Genomic DNA, 19,624 nt, shown 5'->3' on the forward strand with positions numbered 1-19,624 from the left:
TGGGAAAATATATTAAAAAAAAAAAAAAAGTCCCACGTTGTCACCCTCTAATTCAAAATGAAATTACCTAAAAGATTATAGATTAAAGAAAAGGCACATTCAGTAAAGCTGATGGCAGAGAAACAGAACAAGAAATAGAAAGAGGTGAATGCTGTGGTAAGAGCCCTTGCCAGGGGCAGCAGAGTGCCTGGAGCACCTCTCGCAGGGCAGAGAGGAGGGGCTGGGAATGGTGCTGCTGGTACAATTCACTCCGTGCAGCAGTAGATGGAGCTCATTAACTGCTCTTCATCATTGAACGAGCAGCTGTAAATGGCAAATGCTGGTTAAGGACGACTCCAGGGAAAAGCTATTACAAGCTGACATTTGTACTGTGGTAACTAGGTCATGTTTGTAGTGACAGATTAATTAAGGTCAGGCAGGACAGCATTGTCAGGTGGACTATTTTTCACACTGAAGTTCAGGCTTCTCAAAGCCTGATTGCTGTTTCCACCATTTTAGCCACTGAAATAGAACGTACTGTGCCAGTCCACAAAGTAACTTCATGACTGCAACGCCTTGTGTTTCAAGCATAAATTTTCTATCCTTTTGTCACGGTTTTCTCCTGCAGGTTATAATGTTTCAAATCAAAGCATTACAGCACCTGAGTATTTCAAGGCAAGCAGAATAGTGGCTCCGTTAACTGTTTCCCTATAAAGATTTATGAATTCTAAATAAATGTTCCCAGGTAATTCACTGGCATACTGCTAACAGCTCTCACAAAGATCAAGATAACTTTAAAAGCCAGTTTCAATTAAGAAAATTTCCCTTGAAGGAGAGCTGGCTGAAAAGGTGGGAAGATGAGCTGTGAGAGTCTTCTGGGCAGATTAACAGAGTTAACACTGCAAGAGCAAGCTGTCTCAACCTGAGAGCTGAAAACTTCAGTGGATTCTCCTTCTAGAGTTGTGAGTGCTTGACAGTGCTTAAAGCAGCTAAGCTGGACATAATTTCAAACTCTGCAATGGATTTGCCATCACTTGTTCTATAGCTTTATAATCAAAACCAGAGGTCCGCTTTAATAATATTGCCAAATCCAACTTTTCATCATTTTCCATCTGGAGACATCTTTCTTACCCAGTCCCATTGGACTGTCGAACTTTCCAGCCTCAGAATGAGAAGGGTAAAAGGGTATTTGGGGGCATTTCAGTCTTATGATGTGAGTTTACTCATATAATTCGGGTTCTGGGTTCTTTTCCAAATTGGAATGGACCCTATTTTCCTATTCCAGATCAAACACAGACAAAACTTCAGAAGACAAGAAACCCCAGAAGATTTTAGCACCATCACATGTGTGCATAAATCATGACCCAGATTAATTTTGAAATTCTGCTCTGAAGTTTAATCCAGATTTAACCACTAGATAACTTCATCTGTAAAAACATACAAATAGATCCAGTACTGTTGCTTTCCTTGCTGTAACAGGTAATTTTGGAACCTAAACAGTGAAAGGGTTTAATGCCAGGTTTATTTAATTTCTCCTAAAGGCAAGGAATTTAATCTTCCTGCTTTAAAATCTGATCAGCAATGGATTCAGAATATCAGCTCTGGTTCTAGTTGGGGCTTGGACACTTTGGACACAGAACAAGCTGAGAAAATTAAAAAAAAAATTTACATGAGAGTATAAAATGGAGTTCAAACCTGAATTGTATGTTGACATGCTCAGCTTGTCAGTGCCCCTGGTCCTCATGTTAAAGTTATTAATGTTGCATCTCAGAAACAGTAACAAATATGTGAGATTGGTCACCATGGCAAAGCTGGCATTGCATGGACTCATATATCCTTGGAAAAGAGGGAAGAAGGGATTGTCTCCTCCTTTTTTATGTCCCAGTTTTGTTAGAAGCCAGATCATTTTGGTCCACTTCCAGTCTTGGTTCACTGAGCACCTGTTTTGAATGAGTGCCAGTACAAGGTGACCAAGAACACTGCATTAGTCCCTTCTACAGGAGCCATCTGTTCATTTTATGCATTTGAATGCTGATCCATCAGACTCATATGCTGGACTACACTGTGCATGTTGCTAAGTCAGTCCTAATCAAAGTGCTTTCCGTTCCATTTCCATTCCATTTCCACAGCAATATATTTTGGATGATATCTAACAAATACAACTTTCACTTTTTTGAGAGTTTTTTTTGGTGGTATTTTTCATGCTTGTGAAGAAAAGATCTATAGGAGAAGCTTCTACATTATGCTTAATATACGAGTTGGCTGCAGGGATCCATTCCAATCCTTGCTTACCTTGATAACCCTTAAGTGCGTTTTGGAGAAGAGAACTGACAGTGTTGACCTCAAAATAATAATATAGCAGATTAAGTCTGAAGAAATTTTTTAACTAGGTTAATGTAAATCCAACCTTGCTCTCTGCTTATTTACCAGGAAGATAAGATATTGAGCATTGTTTTATCTTTCCGCCTTTATCATCTTTGTATAAGTATTGTGCTCAAGTATTACTACTTTTTAAAGATCTTTCATAATGAAAGATTCTTGTAATTTTTTTAAAGAGCCTTGTAATTCTTTTCATTAGAAGAAACTATGATGTGCAAATAACTAAAAACTTTGAAGTCTGAGGCTTCCTATGCCCCAGGATAATTTTAATTCTACTGAACAACCTTTTTATGTAGTGCTGGTCCACATTTTGTGAAGCCTGATAATAAGAGCTGATAACTCTGGAGGCTTCCATAATTTCCATACAGGACCCCTTAGGGATGCCAGCTATATGACTGACCCTACACCATTTCAGACCCACATATTCTTACACATGCTACTGTTCTTATTTCAGATGTTAGAAATGGCCAGACTCAAAAATGCAAATTCCTCATTCTGTCACTGTCCTTACCAGCACATTCTTGCTGCGGGGTAATGGTGGAGATTTTCTTTGGTTGATCATTCCTACTGTGCAGCTCCAACTGAATATTTTACCATCTTTAAGGTCTCCTTAATAAAAAGCTGTTCTGTGATTCCGTAAAAAGCCAAAAGGAAGAAGAGCCACTTCCTCTAATTCTACGCTAATAACCTGAATTCTTAGTTTCTAAATTACCACTTCTGGGCTGATCACTCAAACTTGCATTTGCCTTGGGTTACCACACATTACCTTTTAAGGAGACTTGGACAGTGCCTGACCCTTTGTTTCCACAGCCCAGCTGCAGGTTACTGTTTCTGTAAGCAAGTGCACACAATGGCCTGAGCTGGATTTCATTCCTGTCAGACACCTGGAATTACAACACAGCTCTTTACCAGCAGGATCAAAAGCTATTCCTGGATGTTTTGCATCTCTCTATATGCCTTTCTTCCAGCTCCAGCATCTCCCTTCCCAGAAAGCTCTACATTGTTCTGTGGTAATGTCAGGTCTCCAGATGCACTGCCATGCTGTACTAAAGATGACAGAAGAACAAGCCAAAATCATCAATTTTAATGATATTTCAGCATCATCCTGGTCCTGTGTCATTCCTGTGTGTACTTCAGCCATCAATCTGTGCTTGTCTAAAGTGGTTCATGCCAGAACCTTAAATGTGGAGAAAGCTGAAGAGGCAAATTTATTGTATTTTGACAAGGACAAGCCTCATCTGGCAATCCAGTGAGGCTGAGTGCCTCTGGATAATAGTGCATCCACTCGCTCAGATCCAAATTGCTCTGTTAGTTTTCATGACCCTCCTATCTCTGTGCTGTCTCTATCCACCTCGGTTTCCTCATCACATAATAGGATTGTGCCTGTATCTTCCAATTTCCTTTCTATTGGTTTCCAATCTGTGTGATGCTGGTCCATCAGCCTCTCCTGCTGAGAGATGGGATCACTCTCCCCAAAATGCCTCACTGCACTGCGGGAGCCTTGGCATGGCTGATCACTCCCTTCGCCTCTTTCACTCTGATTTGAATCACTCCCTACACCAAGGGGAACCACTCTCCACACCTCTGGCTATCAAGGGCTCTCTACTGAAAATCTTCATAGAATTAATTAGATGTTAGATGTTTCAATACATATCTGCCCACTAGTCCATGCTATCTATTTTTTTGAACGCATTATTGTATTTCTATGAAATATGATAAAGGGATAGAAATCTCAGAGACAGAATGTTCCTACAAGATTTATGTAAATTGATGTCCAGGTCAGAGAGGCATCCACTGAGAAAAACATTGCAGCATGAGCTGGAGTCTTTTTAAATCCCAGAGAATACACACTGAAGAGGGCACATCAAAATGTCTCAAATGCAGAACAAGCTTCAGTCACAATTTACATCTTCCAGACATGAGAGTCAATCAACACTGAACCAAAAATCTGGAGAAAATCAAGCTTCATTAGCTCTAATATTCATGAGTTACTTCTCTTCTTAGAGACTGAAAGTGAGGTACAAGGTCAGAGGCATTGCTCTATTTAGTTTTTTTCCTCTGAATTACAGTGACATTTAAAATTTACATCTCCAGCTTGGTCTCTGTGACAACACAGCAAAAACAATGCTGGTATAGTTATAGAAAAATATTTATATTATATAAATAAATATAAATATAAATATTTCTACTCCTAATATTCCTCTTGCTCTTACTCTCCCCCTATCCTCTGCTCCTTCTTTTATATCTATAAATCTTTGGAAAGACATTCTTTTAGAATCAGGTGGGTGGTGGTTTTTTTGGTTTGGTTTTTTTTTTTTGTCAGCTGAATTTAAATCTCTCTAGGTGGCATGAATTAAACAAAAAATCAGCCTGTGCTTTGCACCTCTGGCCCGGGGTGGCCTCATGGAAATCAAACTGGAACATACAAGGGGGAAGAGCTACTGGAAGAACTGGCTTCACATTTGCACAATTAAAAGAAGAAAAGAACACGTAAAGTGAAAATATTAATTTGAATCTGAAACAAATTTATTGTATTCATCTTTCAAGCAGATTATGTATTTGTGCAGGTCACTGGAATTTTACAACATATGCAGAAGACATTTTACCTAGAACTTGAAGAACAAAATAGTGATCAGAAGAGGGTGCTCTCAGCTCATGTTCTAATGGGTTTTTTTTTAACATTTCGGTGGAATTCTGCAGAATTTTCTTCTCTCTTTGTTGAGATTAATAAAAGGTCTCTTTGTAACATATTTTCTGGGATTTTTCACTAGATAGATCGCTCTTCATACTGCACCATGTGCAAAATAAAGGCTCAAGTTTTTTTCTCCAGATTTTTCCATATGCTTTAGAAAGCCTTCTGTAATATTAGCTGAAGTCATTTCACAATGAGCTTTGTGTCTGGGCTCCCACTATTTTAAATGTTATGCTTATGTTCTCATGCAGTCATACTCTGTTGAGATTAGAACTGATTTCCCAGCACCCATTACTGAATGCTGTGGAAAACTTTAAAAATAACAATTCATTCCAATATCAGTACCATTTTTAACCTGGCATGAAAAAGAAACAATAATATATGTCTTCAGTGATCAATTTCCAATGATTGAAACATCCCACATATCTAAGTGTTCACAAAAAAAATTGATTAGTTGATCTTTAGAGAAGAATTTGATGAAAACTTAGTGCTGCCAATGAGATTTTTAGCAAAGCATTTGATCACGAAGTTCACTTCAGGGAGCACGATATATCAGAAAATACCTGACATTTGTTAAGTTTTATTAAAGCAGTGCTGATGTCATGGATAAAAATAAGCCTTTTAAAAATTAGTTGATATACGGGTGCAGTTTTTCCATTTTTTGGATCACCAGTCTTTTAAGATGATGAAACTGTGCTGTGTACACAGCACTAGAACACAAGAATAAGTGATGGCTATAATCCTAGATGTTTGCAGACTCTCTTTCTTTGTCTGAATTGGTGAAGCACAGGGTAAATTCAGGCAGAAGGAAGGCACTGTCTTTTAGCTGGCGCAATGCAGCATTTAGCTCTGGTCCAGCCTGCTCATGGAAGAAATCTCTCTGATTCTCATTCCCCACTTTTTCACTTTTTCTAGCAGTACTAGTACTTAAGTACTGTGTAGCCATCTTTTATAGGCACATACCAAAACTGCCTGGAGGGTCAGAGTTGTGCTTCTTGTATTGAACAGCAGTGATTGGAATGGATTGCAAAAGGATCCTCACTCTTCATGTCTATGTACATTTATTTATCTATGTCTAATGTGCCTGTGGACATGTATATATAAATCTGTACAAATGTGTCTTGAAAAGGCATGATTTTATTAATGGATTCCTTCTACACTTTAGACACTGCTTTTCAATTCTGTTAATCAATGGTCAGGTCAAACATCAAACCATGTCATAAACAGGGCTCCTGCAAGTTCACGTGCTGAGTGGGGCTCCTCATCAGAGTGGCCATTTGGAAAAAAGTTAAGAACAACAGCATCCCTGTCTGTTTACATTGGGGAAAAATGGTTGATGTTTGCTAGGACTCTGATTAAAGAAAACCTGTCTTCCAGCATTGTAGACATAGGTTTACACTTCCATTTTCTTACAGAAGAAAGGGAAGAAATCAAAGTTAGAAAACACACAAAAAACAGTTTTCTCATGTAAAGTTTATCTGAAAGCACCATATTTCAAAGACATAAGCTGTCACTGCTATTCTAAGGATTTCCATCCAGGTCCCTGCTGTCTCGGCCCTCCTCAGTATGGCAGGTAAAAAATGAAGGTTCTCTGTAGCTGGGCAGCACTGTCCCAGCTGTCAGGAGAGAAGCTCATTTCTGGCCTCAGATGGTTTATTTACAAACTGGGAACCGAAAGCCTATCAGAGAATCAAACATGAATTATTCGGTATCCAGAACATGCTGAAGAAGTGAAGTCAGAGACCACAGGTCACCCTTGTAGCTGCTGAGGCTGGGAGAATGTCTGGAGGGTCAGCAGTGAGTGTAAGGAGTCATAGGAAAAAGCAGGAATGGAGCCATCAGGTCAGCAACAAGCCAGCACAGACAGAAAGGCCACACACACCCTCTAATCACACTGATTGTGAAACACACACTAAAATGTGGAAAGAAATTGCAGAGGGATGTTCACAAAATAACAGCTGACCTCCCTGAGACTTGGACAGGGAGCACAGATATAGATGATCTGCACTGCAGCTAAAACACTGCATTGCAGACAGGAGAACAGAGTTTTGCCCTTAAGATCTAGCAAGTATTGCAGATACAAATGTGTGTGTAGCATGACCTGAGAGCCGGTAACATGCTGCTTCCTTTACTGCCTGGCAAATTCAGTCAGATTTGGCTGAGGGGAAAAAATGATGTTAGCAACAATTACTCTGTTTCTAAATGCCTGGATGAAAACTGGCAGAAGTGGAATGAGAGCTCCAAAAAATGACACTTTGGAAAGTATCAATCTATTTCACCTATTTCCAAGAGAACTTTCTACCCAAAATGGGGCCACTGTAGTAAGAAAGGAGATAGACAATGCCATCCCAGAACACCACAATTTCCTTGTCTGATTGCCTTTGCATTTGTTGAGGTGTAAGCTGAACAAAAGGGGAGTCTGAAGGTTTGATTTTCAATAGATTTTACTTCCCACTGACAAATCAGCATAAGGAGCACTGTAGTGTCACAGAGCACTGGCTTGAGATTTTCTGAGTCTTTAGTGATAGTCCCAGCTCTGTTGGTGTCCTTTACAGCTGGAAACTCCTTTTACTAACATTTCACATAAAAGTGCTCTGTCTAATAAACCAAACTATTGTCAACACTTACCTATTACTCTTAAATTAAGAGAGCAGATTTTGAGTAGGACTTTGGGCATCCTGCTCTTCTGGACTACAGAAAATGGAGGAGCCCTGGATTTTGGGATAGCTTTTAGTTCTCATTTCTTTGTCTCTACTATGACCTTTACTGTCAGGGCAAGGGCATGCACAAAGACATATGATAAGTCATATGGTGAAGATAATTGCTTGAATTTGAAATATTTCTTAAATAAAACCAGTGTTACTCAAAAGCAGACAGTTTATCCTTATGAGCTCTGAATCACAGCTTTTTGGATGTGTAGGGCTAACAAACATGAGTATATAATACATAAAACAATTATATGTAAACTATTTTGCCACAAGAAACTACCTTGTTTTTAAAGCAAATTTAAATAAAAAGTTCCAAAAAAGTCTAGTTTTTCTACTTCAGTGGAAAGAGATGATTGCTTTTCACAAGGAGTTATCTTAGCATTTTCTCTGTTTTATGCCTCAGCCTACAAAGAGTGATCTGAATTATTCCACTACTGAAAATATCAACGAGCAATGGGTTGTTTTTTTAGGCCACAACAAAGAATTTATATTCAGTATTTCTGCCTTGGTTTGTCTTCAACTTCACAAGCACATTCAGAGCTAGGAAATGAACTGTGAATAGTTGCTCCTCTAGCTCCACTATCTGAGGGAGCAACAAGCTGTAAAGTGCTATGGCTGTGCGTATTTTTGAATAGTACCTTTTTTTTTGTTTGTTTGTATTCTTATTTTGGCTGTCTCTGAAAACCTGGCCTGATTACAGGTACAGTGTAGATCTTTATGTGTTGGCAATTGCTATTCAGCTAATGATTTAGCCTCCTGAAATTTTTTAATAGCTTTTATTGTTTACCGCTAAATGTCTTTACAATTCATAAAGGCTCTGAAAGCTGTGGCTAAGCCAACTTGCCTCCACTGATTTGCAATGATTCGACATTAAAAAAAGACCACTAGTGTATTTATCTCCTAGATTCTGGTTTTTGACCAATTCTTAATTACCTGCTTCTGAGTGACTACCACTTTACTGCAGGTGAGGTCTCAACACAACAGCTAAAATGTCTTCTGCTTCTTTGGATAGCCAGCAGGAGGGCTTAGCAGGGCAATTTTGGACATCTGAGGAAAATGTAAGCAAGAAAAATACAGAAATCTTCAAATAAACTTCAGAATATGATATATGTTAAAGAAAAAATCAGGGTAGACTTCTGCAATAAAACTAAAGCAAAGGATATATGACTGATTATGCACCCTTTACCCCTTGTTATTAAAGTCTGTAGGGATTTATCTCATATTTTTTAAATTAGGGAAAATGAAACTAAAACTAGCAGCAGTTGGGTCTGGATTTAAAACAAGCATTTGTAAAAGTTGATTTTCTTTTCTCCAATGACAACAAAAAAATGGAATGAATGTTTTGCAGTTAGAATTCATTTATGTATAAAGAACCACAAAGCTATTTCCTCATTGCAATGACTGTAATTGTATTGCTTCAGATAACCCACAGACATTTCTATAGGATAGAGAACTATTCAGTACCATGTGAATTCAATCCTTTTCAGAATTATCACAGCTGGAGGATAGGGAATAAATGACTGAATGAAGGTTTGCAAAATCCTGCCCTACACTGACACAGAAATTTCAAGTATTCATGGGAGTGTTTTGGGGATCTCTTAATCAGTAAGTTATTTTGTCTATAAAACTTTCCAACAGTCCAGTATTTAACAATTCATGTATCCTTCTTTTTTCACATTTGAGATCTGTTAAGGTCTGTGTCTTTAACACTGACTTTCCAAAGACTTAAAATCCATTATGTGATACACTTTGGGGAAATTTGCCTAAGTAGAGGACTGAAGGCTGATTCCTGTGCTTAGATGGTTTATTTGAAGATGAACAGTAATGCGAGTTTAAAATGTACTTTCTCCCCACATGCAAATGTTTCTCCTAAAATCCATCCAGTGAGAAAACTGAGCCTGAGTCTATTGCCAGGTGATAGAAGTGCTACCTTGCTGTTTTAGGTTACTAGTAAAACCAGTATCTAATACTGATAGTGCCTCTGCAAGTACAGAGTTAAAATTTAAAGAGTTTGAAAAGAAGCCATTCAACTGTTATCTCTATTTCACTACAGAATTAAGATTATTGAGCTATACTTAATCTTTGCACAAATGGCAAAAAGGTTTCTCCTTTCATTTGTGTATTGGCTACCAATCTACAGTTCCTTCTTCTCCCTTTCTTCAACCCTAATATATAAGTTGCATGTGAGTTGGATGCTTTGGCAAATGAACCATTAGTATAAAGGATGATTTTTTTACCATTTTATTTTTATCAAGGGAAAGAATTTCTGTAATCAAGTGTGATGCAGGATCTGAAACCTTCTAGCTAACATTTGAGAAAAGACCTGTGGAAAGATATTGCAGGGATACCTGTGGTTTGTGACTGAATTGAATACTCCCTTTCTTTCCTTGAAGCATTGCCTAGCTGGATAAAGCAAAGAAGCAAGAGGATAACACAAAATTAAGATGCTTAAGATGTATTGAGCCTGCATATATATATACTTCTTTGTGTGTGTGTGTTTGTCTGTGTATGTACATATACACACACATATGAGCAGTACTTTATAAAGAGGAAAGACATAGTCGAGCTTTTAGGTGGAATAACTGTATTTTGTTTATTTGTGTTGGAGCATTTTGTTTTACTTCTCTGGAACATATCTCACAACTGTAAGTCTTGGGAAAAGGCTGACAGAAAGATGATGCTGTGGGGAATTCAGTCTTACTGATTTATAATTTTGGTTATGCTGCTTGGTTAGTGGATCGTGTGTTATTTTTTCCAAATGACAAGCTGCAGAGGCAGGTGATATTTTTCTCTGAATTTCAATATTGACTCGGAATGCATGATCGTTAAATATTATTTGTTGTTAATGATTTGACAGTATTAAAGCATAAATAAACCCCTATCAGTGTAAAAAAACTATGGATTCTATGCAATTGATCCCTTTTCATGGGTTCCAGTTTGGAGATAGATGCATGTTACACTGCAGCTAACTAATTGGTCAGGGAGAGAGCTGCACTAGACCACAAGCCCAGTTATCTGGGACAGATGTTTTCCAAGAATGCTACCTCTGCCTCTCTCTGTGTGGTATGCAGACTGCAAACAGCTCTAACAGGGATGAGTAGTAGTATTCTTCTTTGCTATGCAAGGTTTTCTTACACTGACAAGCATAAATTAAATTTTGCTCTTCTTGGGAAAGAAAGTAGTTGTTTTGCATTATACTCATGAATTAATTTATTTTCTTTTTCTGGGTATTTCTTGTTTCTCAAGGTGGTTTATCAGTTGTCCCTTGAACCTGAGCTCAGGCTGGCACTGCAGGGTGGGTAAGGATTGTATGGGCAGGGCTGTTTGGTGTCCTTCTGGTAGTGAAGGAGGTGTGGAACAGGGATTTGTTGTAGTAAACCTCAGATATCCGTTCCTTTTCTCTCCAGCCCTCCTGCGCTATTCGTGGCTCAGGACAAGTTTCCACCAACACTTCATTAATGAAGTTTCCAAATACCAATGAAATATTAAACATTAGAATTTAATTCTTTTTGTTGTGTTACTGCATGCAGGAGTTGTCTGGTTTCTTTTGGGTGGGGACAAATGGTGAAGTGCCTGGCAAGTTACACAAGGAACTGAGGAGGAGAAAGGGTAGATTTGCAGTAATATCTGTTTAAAGAAGAGTTTGGATCACTGATCTATGTCACTGTTCTTATTTGCTTGTGTGTATTTGCTGTGTCCTAAGACAGGCTGTTAAATCTTTGCACCCCATTTTGGTGTTAGGAGGATCCTTTCTATGTTCACTGCATTCTACCTAAATAATCTCCTAAAGTATGTGACTCAGTGTATTTTCTGAGCTAGTATAGATCATACTCTTAATTGAAAACCACTGAACTCAATAACATTCCAGAAAAATGTCAATAGTCTAGCTTATTATATCACAACCTTTTCAAATATTGTTTCTCAAGTAATTTAAAAGTTAGTCACAGGGCAAGGTAAATAGCAATTTGAAGAAAAATATGACTGATTATGTCTAGATCCATGTTATTTGCAGACCAAGCACCTGACTAATTTTCCAATGGAGGTAATGAAAAATTTTTGTTTGACTTCAGTTGAAGTTTTGTCAGACTCTCAAGTGTCCAGGCATATTAACCAATGTGGAAGGAGTGTGTTGATGTGAATGAGCAAACTCTTGCCTAAACTTAGGATCTGAAATGTCTGCAACAAACAGATGTTACTAAATATGTCTGATGGACTGATCACAATTTACTTGTTTTCCAGATGGATAACAGTGATTTGAGAAGATAAATTTGAACATCCTTCAGTATAGAGGGAGATATTTTTTTTCCACTACTTATGACTTGCTTATTGAGTTACAAATGATGGCAATCAGGAGTGAGAATAGCAAAACATTTTCCTGAGCTAAAACCTATTTACATCGTAACTAGGTTTGTAAAATAAGACTAGGCATGTGAAGATAACTTACTAATTACATCTAAACACAACAGAGGAAGATGGGCTTAGCCCCCTTTTTGCCCATGTGCAGAGACTGCCATGAGGACAGCCATACTGTGAATCATTCTGCATGCCCTGAAGACTTCCATGCATGGCTTGCTCTGAATTTATTCCCCAAATGCACCACTGAATGTGAAATGTTCTCAACAGAAAGCTTCATAGACCTTGGTTTATCACTTTTTAATTACAGCACACAAATCTGTTGACATTGAGAGTGAGTGTTACACATCCCACTGGTTCTGAAAGTCTTCTGTTGTCTATCTCTTGCCCAATTTTATTAGTAGTGGTTGAAATACTACTTACCATTCTTATGTACTCAGGTTCTCTCATTCTTTTCCTCTGTGCCAAAAGAAACAGCTGGGTTTTATTTCAATACTGTGTTCCACTGCTAAATGTCTGTTAGTCTCCAAATGCAAATTAACTCCTTGAGGAAATCAAACCTGTGAGGTATTTCTTCAATTTTGATAGACACTGAGAAGCAGCATTTGGGAAACTCTGCATGTATAACTGAACATAAAGCAAAAGCTTTATAACAGCATCTAGAGGAAATGTGTATTCCTGCCTGCTTGAGCTTGAAACAAATAAAATCTTTCCATTTCTTGGATCTCCTTAGGCTGACAGAAATATCATTTAGGCAAAATTTCAAATTAATTCATTGGATTTAGTCTTTGGAACTTGCAAAGGATGAGCAATAATGCAGTGATTGCTGATGGATTGGAAAATCCAGGTAACCTTGCACCAAAAGATGAAGAGATATGAGTTAAGGCATCCCTTATAGAGTCTGCACATCCACAGGTTTAACACATTTTCTCTTCTGCAATTAGGCATGAGCATCTAATTATAACATGTTTCATAAATATATGAGCCTCATAAAATAATTCAGACTCACAAAATATTTTTTTTGTATCTTGCCACAAACAAAAATAAGAACATGAAAGCTCTGCAGAATTGGCTAACCTCTGGTTTTCCTAAATGATCAGAATCTTGATGGCTTTGGGTGGTATGGGTTTTAATCATGTTTGTTATGTCATTTAGTTTAATGGGACATTATTACCCCATTGGTCTGTGGGTTTTCACATAGCATCAACTTTCCTGCAAAGGAGTCCGCAATGGGCGCTCTGCGAGTGATACAAGATCACTGCTTACAAAGGCTTGAAGAAATCTAGCTCAAAGTTCAGTCTTCAAGTAATTCACTGTTGTGTGAATGTAAGAAGGACTCAAGAAATTATGTCACTTCTCCTTTAGCAGGGCTGGTTCAGATGGAAACAAGATGCAGACCAAAAATACTATTCACAGTGGGCTTAAAGACAAGTTTTCAGGGTGTGTGTGGTCTTTAATAGCAGGCACAAGTGGTTCACACTGAAAAGTGAGATTTCAGCTTATAATGCTCATGATGAATTCATCACAGAATAATTGCAGACATGTTCTTTTCTTTTTGCATTACTGAATCCCTAGCATGTTTCATCAGAAACCGTATTGAGAAGACACCAGAATATTCTATAGGTTTTCTCATTTTCAAGAAAGGCTATGATAGCACATCACATGGATGTCCTTGGGCTTCAGTGAGTAAATTTGAATCCCTAAAATGATTAGTTTTATCTCTGCTTTAAAGGACAGAGTAAATATGAGCTATGAAATCTCTTTTCTATTTACATAAATAACAGATTATCATACATAGGAGCACTCATACCAGTACAGCCTAATGAATTTACAGAGCCTTTTATTTTTAAGTATACCACTGATAAATTTTTAAGATAAGGTTAATTTCAAGGACTTGCATAAATTCGTTTTAATGCTGAGATGTGACTTTAAATCCATAAATCTGGGACAAATTTACCCAGCATTTGGTAACCATAATTTTCCACAAATTAGCTTACACAGGAGTATAGTCAATATGAGTGGAAAGAAGACCTCTCTATTTCCTTGGTTTGCCTTTGATGCTGCTGGTTTGTTTTGTTATTTTTTTTAACTCATGATATGTTGGGTAAAGGTTTGTCTTGCAAGAGCTCTGAGCCCAAGTATTTTCAAGGAGCTTTCTTGGCTTGATCATCCCCATGCTCAGTGTACCTCAGAGAGTCCCTGCTGAGAAATGACTCATAATATTTAGTTCAGCCATAGCAGACTTTATTATGGTCTTACTTGCCTTGTTCAGATAAAAGTACTTTTTCCCTCTGAATTACTATTACTATTATTCACACTTTTATAGGTCTAATGCAGTCTGGGTACCTTGCACTACAGGTTGAGGGGCAAGTAGTAAAATCCCACAGCATAAAACTATTCTTATAGTCAATGCAATGAGGATTTCCACAAAAAATCCCATTCCCAAAGAAAATAGAAACTAATTCTGGTCAGAGTGCAGCAAAATGGGAAGTTAATGCATACCAAAACTTAAAACAGATCTGAGCAGTGTAAGTAAGATATTTATTGTTCATGTGCTCACGTCAATTATGGGAAATCTTGCAAAACAAATCTGTTTTGTGTATTATGCTGATAAGGAATAAGACCATAAGGGATGGGAGGAAAATGGTATGTGCTTCACAGATGGAAGGCTAGAAAGAAAATTAAAAGTCCCTTGCTGGATCAGGTTTCCAATGGCTAACATTTTTATATCCGGAGCCAGATTATCGAGTGAGATCTCAGCCCTGGGAGAGTTTCTGCCCACAAAGCCCACCCACTCACATCAACTACTTAATATGTAGAAGTCAGCTGATGTCTCTGCCTGTTGCTGGTCCACAGAGCAACCTGTAGGTCTTCCTGTCATCTGTGATTTTAATCAGCAATGCAATATCAACCATCCAGCTAAACCCGTGCACTCAGAACATCGCTTTGTCTGACACCACTGAGTTATAGCACGGACAGAAATTAAACCAGCCTCCAGGTCATTCCACTACTTTCTCCATCTAGAAATAACAGACCATTATTTTGTTTTAAGTACAGAAACAGTACCCTGGACTTCATATTTACAAGAAATCAGAAATACTTTTCTGGAAAGAGCTTGAAAAGAGTTTAAGAGATTATAGGACAGCTCTGTTCTTCTTCAAAAGAAGACAGAATAATAAACAGACATAACTCCTCTTTCACAAACACACTCACTATAATTTCTAAGCTCTGTTGCTGGAACAATTCCTATTCTATTTCCAGCATCCTAAAGAGCAATGACACACAGCACTCACTACAATGCTCCTTACATCAGAAATAAAAGGAAAAAGAGCAAAATGAAAGTGAACATGGACAGACTTTCCATTACTCCCATTTTCTAAAGTAAACCATTTTTCTCTCTTATGATCTGCCCCTGCACATAGCTGGTAGATGAATGCTTCCCCTTACTTTAGATGAACCATCTGCATCAGTAAGGCTTGCAAGAGGGAGCTCTCTTCAGCAACTAAAAACTACTGCTGGCTAAAAAATAGAAGCGGCTTCTCACAAAGTATTGCTTAAAAAAATCCTTTATTTTCGTTATATTTTGGAGCCTTATATATTTTACTCCACACACTGTAAAAATTATTTTCACTCTTGTCAACTCCCAGAGTTATTGAAGGTGAACTGTCAAACATCTAGCTTTGAACAATGTGTTAAAGCGTCAACATTTTTGAATTTCCTGTACTCTGCAGGGCTTCTGGAAGAATTAGAAATTTTATGTTAAAATTCTAAGTATTCTGGTTTGGCCTAGGCATCACTGTTTTATACTACGTGATTTCACTGTATCCAGATTATTTCCTATATTTTAATGTGCATTGTTTTTTCTGAAGAATTTAAAATTCAACCACTAAACTGATCATTAGATTGTTCCTTTTAGTGCACTAAGCACATCTTCATCTGGCATGCTTTACAGTCAGTCCACTATGTATGATATTGTCTCAGTACAAGACTCACCCTTGTCTTGTCTTCCTGATTAATTAGAAACAGATTGTAGCCAGAGCTTTGACTGGTGGAAAGTGATTGTTACACAGCCAGGGACAAATTATTTTCCCACAGAGCCATTCCAGTATTCTAAAGCCAAGTTTAAAAATATCACAGCATTTTAATATTTACATTCATTGCTCAAAAAATAATGAACACATGGAAGAATCTGTAAGATACAGTATTACAACTGTCATTGTTCATTTTATGGCACAATACAGAAGTTGATCTAATTCTTTAGTTGTTACAACTGGCAAAAAAGCTGGTTTTGGGGCCAAATTCTTGCAGCATCTGTGTATAACCATCCGGTACAAAATTGGCAGTGAAATGTAGTTATACAGGCAGGAAACTGTTTATCCTCGTTATTTTCTGTACGGTTTCCTATATCATGCTTGGGATCATAACTTAAGAAGAACCTTTTTGAGACACAATGAGGGGAGTGTGAAAAATCCAGCATGCCCTTTTCTGTCTCATTTTGTTTGTACACTTAGTGCCTCCCCAGGGGAAGAAAAGTTTGTAAGAGTTTTTCATTTTGGTTTTACTTCCTCTTGTTGTTATTTTTTCTGTTTATGTTTATTTGTACTACAGAAGCAGACGCAAAAGAAATGTTCCAACCTGTCTCTGCTCTGTCCTTCCTTCCTGGGAGCAATTTTTATCCTAAGGCCCAGAGTAGCTCCTTTTCTGGCTTTTCTTCTTTGGAAAAGACTAAAATCTGAGCTTCAATGTACTGAGTTGCTTGAAGGTAGAGGAGTGAAGCTTTATATTAAATTTTTCTACCTAGTTAATACCTAGATATTTCCTTCCAGTAACTAAAGGAGGTTTATAAGAAAGATGGGGACAGAATTTTTAGTAGGGCCTGTTGGAATAGGACAAAGGATAACAGCTTTAAACTAAAAGAGATCCAGACTAGATAAAAAGAAGAATTTTTTAAATTTTTTTTTTTAAGGGTGGTGAAACCCTTCTGGGTTGCCCAGAAAGGTGATGAATGCCCCATTCTTGGAAACATTCAAGGCTGGACTGGATGGGGCTCTTAACTGGCCTCCCTTCCTAGCCTGGGATGCAAGGGAGTGCAAGCAGGGCATGCAGAGAGCAAAGCACACCGTGGGAGCATCACAGCCCTAAAGCAGAGACAGAGCAACATGCAGAGGAAGAAGGTGCCCTGGGATCATATAGGTCACACACACCTACAGGGATCCTTGTTTATTTTTCCTTCATAAGCAAAATGACAGATGAATTTTCCATCAGCTTCTTCAAACTAAACTCCAATAGATGTCCAGGCTCCTGGGCATAATTGGAATGGGTTTATGGTATAGATGTTCAGGGAAAATTTCTTCTCATTTGCTTAGACCAGATCGAATGTCACCTATAGCTCAAGTTAGGTCTCTTAATTGCTAAGGTATGTTTTATTTAAAATTTAGTTTATATACTTACTGTGAATAAGATTCAGAGTATAAATCGTATGAGAACCACCATAAGTTTTTTCTGCTGCTTCTTACATTGAGGGCTTTTTTTGAGCATCACTTCAGTTTCTGTCACTCAGATTGCACATTTTATAACAAAGGATAAAACTCTTCAGAGTCCTATAAGGAGATAATTTATTAAAGTATCTATAATCATCTCCTTTTTAACACATTGTGTAACATCAGTTTAGCAGAAAGTTGATGTCACTTTCTCATTTTGTTGTTGAGTAACACCTAATGCCCTGACACCCATGGTACTGGTGTCTCTGAGAGCTGTGTATCCTCCATGGATCAGTCACAAACCAGGCAGCACGACACAAACAGAACAGTAATATTTTGTACAGCAATACATGAACCCCTGAATTTTCTTACACATGTCAAAAATATCAAGTGAAGTATTTCTGGGGCAGCACTGTTGGGGTTTTTTTGGTGTTTATTTAAAGTAACATTTTCCAGCACAACTGAGAAATTTCTTCCTACATATAAAAATAATTCAAAATGTGTGTATGGGGCACTAAACAGAGGTATGTTTTGTTCTCTGTGTGTTTTAAAACTGCTTTGTTTAAATATGTTACAGTGGTCTGGAGTGGATTCTTGTCAGCTAAATTAAAAATATTTTGTAGCTGGCACTTGTTTGCTGCAGACAAGCAGCTACAAAGAATATTATGTTTGCACAGCAATAGCTTAAAATATTTGGGAAAGACAGTACCTTTCTCCATCAGGTGACAGAAATGTCAAGTGAATTTGTAAAAAGAAAGTCATGAAAGAAAGCTTATTAGGGTATGTTTCTATGGCTAACACTTTCATCAGGTTTTGGACCATGTCCCTCAGCTGCACTCATGGTGCAAAACTGTATCCTTTTATGTGATTTTCAATTCTCCAGTGCAGATGTGCCATTCCTTAGAAATATCACAAGTTATTTGCTCAAAGAGAGAATTGAATCTGTGTGAATTCATTAAGCCAGGCACAGAACTGTAAGAACGTATGATGAGCCATATGTCTGTCTAAAGAAAATCTGAATCAAATGAATGAATGTTTACGTAAATAAATAGATGCATACACAAGTGACATATCAGATATCATTAAGAGACATTACACATGTCTTCTTGAATCCAATCCTTTTCTTTACTCATAAGCTGAGAACCCAAATTAATGAAACTGTAATAAGTTACTTTTCTCTGTGAAAATTATTTTCGAATTCTTCCTTCTGCTACAGCCACAGGTTTCCACAAAATGAGCACTGAACTGTAACATAACCCTTTGGTTAGGAAAAGTAAATACACATACCCACTGAAGCTAAAACAGACTTAGTTTTTTATAAGCTTTTATGGTCTCATGTGAAATACAGAAGCAACAGCTGGGATTTTTAACATACTTCCCACTCACAGCACAAGCCTTCCACCCTTCTGCAGAACAGCTATAATCATGTCCATTAGCTTTTGTGAGATTAAATTTATATTTATGTAACCCTTTGATATTCTCAGTTATAAATTTAGAGTAAAGTAACAGGTTTGAATTGCTTCATCCACTCTCACAGGTATCTTTCCATCTTATTAAGATATTTTCCCTCTATTCTGATGAGGATTCGGAATTAAAAAGATTGAGTTCCAGCACCTGCTCATCAGATATGCTCTCAATATTCATATTGTGATAGATATTACAAATCTATCACAAATCCGTCTTTCAGCTCATTAAGCTGAAAATATATCCAATTTTACTTTAAAAGAGCAGATGTTTAAGACTTGGGACTTTCCAAGCTCCATCTGGCATTTAGCCCAACAGTAAATTCTTTTTCTACAACTGTGAAAGCATCATGTTCCTAGAAGAAGTTAGAGGACAATGGAAGTCTGTGGAAGCAAGCCTGGGATGGAAATATGCAAAAATCTGCAAGTAAATCACATGTATTTGCAAACTCAAAGTAACTATAACCACCACTTAGAGTCCACAAAAACACATTTCAGATTATACTTGCTAGCAGAATTTGCAGTCGTATTTTATACAACTGTATGTCTTTTAGAAACTGGTTTGCCTTA

This window comes from Sylvia atricapilla, chromosome 8 (genome assembly GCF_009819655.1).
Source record: "Sylvia atricapilla isolate bSylAtr1 chromosome 8, bSylAtr1.pri, whole genome shotgun sequence".
Taxonomy (NCBI): Eukaryota; Metazoa; Chordata; class Aves; order Passeriformes; family Sylviidae; genus Sylvia; species Sylvia atricapilla.